We start from the raw sequence: 2,830 nt of genomic DNA, 5'->3' as shown, positions 1-2,830 counted from the left end.
CTACCCTTGGATGATAGTAAGGTAGACTAATAGCTTTAGGAATCCAAAGTACAACATATAATAAGTACCCTGTATCAAGATTGATGCAAAACAAGTGAAATGTGACCTTTTTAGAGAGGTTTAGCAAAAAAAACTCCACCTCTGAGGTGATTTGAGTGGAAATGGGGGTTTTACCGTTTCTCTGAAACCCATTGGTCGATTTTGGTGATTGACATCTCTTTCTGACCGTTAGAGCCAAAATAATCGAAGGGGAATCTCCCCGCTCACACACATGCTAAAACAATAAGGTGGGGGCTTTGTGTACACAGTTTTGCATCAGAGTGAAAATATTTCTAGCTCTGACATCTAGAAACGGAAATGGAGGTTTATTGCTTATGGATTATCAGAAATCATTTCAAAGGGACACAGACACATTGGATTAACCTATGGATTAACTTCAGCAGCGTTGTTATCGTTCTAATGCCATTGAAGACCACTTTTGACCAGACTACGAAACAGGTGAGCCATGTTAACGTTTTTAGCTACCAAATGTTTTGATGTCTGTTCTTGTTATTATCTCCGCGAGTTCGTATCAATGAGTGATAATGTCTGCACCCATCGATTCTGTGTCATATCACGATGTGAAACGATGGGTTGGATGTGCAGCAAAGATAAATAATAAGGTTTTGTGAGTGCATTTCGGTGCAGTCATCTGTTAGCATTTTTCTCTCGTTGCTAATTCAGCGTTAGCATTGTGGGTTTTTTTTAAATTATTTTTTTAAATGATCAGTTTGATGAGTTTCTTCCCGTTACATGGATATAACACAGTTTATTAAATGAACATGTCCTCAGACACTGTTTCCTGCAAGGCAAGGCAAGTTTATTTATATAGCACCTTTCAACACAAGGCAATTCAAAGTGCTTTACAAAAAACGAAAGACATTAAGAAAATGGCATTTAAAATCAGTCATTAAAAAGAAAAGATAATAAATTAAACATTAAAAGAAAAAATACATGGATAAAAGTTACAGTGCAGTTTAAGATGTGAATAATTCAATTAAAAGCAGCGGCAAAAAGAAAAGTATTTAGTCTGGATTTAAAAGTAATCAGAGTACATGATGAATTGGAAATGGGGGACCCTGATGTAAACAAGACGAAAGTCTTTCTCTGGTCTGCATCCCCTTAACAATTGTATGTTTTGAGCTGTACTGTACTGTACCCAATATACAAGCTGTTAATAAACTTTTCAATCAATCAATCAATCAGAGTTGCAGCGGACCTGCATTTTTCTGGGAGTTTGTTCCAGATATTTGGAGCATAATAACTGAACGCTGCTTCTCCATGTTTAGTTCTGACTCTGGGGACAGAAAGCTGACCAGTCCCTAAAGACCTGAGAGATCTGGATGGTTCATAATTTAGCAGTAGGTCAGAAATGTATTTTGGGCCTAAACCATTCAAAGCTTTATAAACCAGCTGTAAGGATTTGCAGTACTCCCTCCTTCTGCTTCCCTTTTTGTTTGTTGTCTGTTGTTGTCAGTCTGTCTGTGTTTGTCTCCCGGGCTGGGCGTGGCTGACCTACTTCTGATTCCCGCCAATTCATCTCCGCAGCTGCTTCTCATTCATCCTGATCATCTACTCATCCACACCTGTTTATTAACCCGGTCTCCTCATCCAGTCTTCACCAGTTCGTCGTCAAGATTACACTGGTAAAACGTATTTGCTTTCTAGCTTAGCCTGACACAACTCCGGAATAAGTTTTTTGTCTTACCTGTTTGTCTCTCTGTCCAGAATCCATCATCACCTCCTCCGCTTGCCACGTCTAGCCACTTCCTCGTCGGATTAATCCGCTCTCCACGCTACCTGATCCAGCCTGCTCGCTCCCCTCGGCTCTGAAACCCCTGCTCGCCACACTCCAGTCTGGTAGGACAAACACAACTCCTACTCCAACCAACTCACTCTCGGGAGCGTAAAGACTCAGGCTCTAGCCACCTTTCGTCTGCCTGGCGATATCCCCAGCTCACTCTGGAGCCTCGGCTGAGGATCTCCATTCCCTCGCTGATTTATTCCCTTTCCTGGAATATATCAACACAGTTAGTTTCCCCTGTCACCATTGGAAATAAAACCTTTTGCTGCAAACTCCTGTTTTCTGTCCGTGTTTGTATTGTGGGTTCAGTTCTTAAAAGCAATTACGGAGCTTAACACCAGCAGCAGTATTTTGAAATCTATTCTTTGACACACAGGAAGCCAGTGTAAAGACTTCAGAACAGGAGTGATGTGATCCACTTTCTTAGTGTTAGTGAGGACTCGAGCAGCAGCGTTCTGAATTAGCTGCAGCTTTCTAATATATTTGTTAGTGAGACCTGTGAAGACACCATTGCAGTAGTCCAGTCTACTGAAGATAAAAGCATGGACAAGTTTTTCCAAATCCTGCTGTGACATTAGTCTTTTAATCCTAGATATATTCTTTAGGTGATAGTAGGCTGATTTAGTAACTGTTTTAATGTGACTGTTGAAACTCAGGTCAGAGTCCAAGACTACACCTAGATTTCTGGCTTTATCTGTTGTTTTGAACATTGCAGACTGAAGCTCAGCGCTAACTTTTATACGTTCTGCCTTGGCTCCAAAAAACATTACCTCAGTTTTATCTTTGTTTAATTGGAGAAAGTTCTGACACATCCAGTCATTGATTTGTTCAATGCACTTACTCAGTGTTTGAATTGGAGCATAGTCTCCTGGTGAAATTGTTACGTACATTTGTGTGTCATCCGCATAGCTATGGTAACTTATTTTGTTGTTTTTCATTATCTGAGCCAGTGGTAGCATGTAGATGTTAAAGAGAAGAGGCCCCAAG

Source organism: Gymnodraco acuticeps, unplaced genomic scaffold (genome assembly GCF_902827175.1).
Source record: "Gymnodraco acuticeps unplaced genomic scaffold, fGymAcu1.1, whole genome shotgun sequence".
In the NCBI taxonomy this organism is placed as follows: domain Eukaryota; kingdom Metazoa; phylum Chordata; class Actinopteri; order Perciformes; family Bathydraconidae; genus Gymnodraco; species Gymnodraco acuticeps.
Note: the sequence above shows the minus strand (reverse complement) of the source record.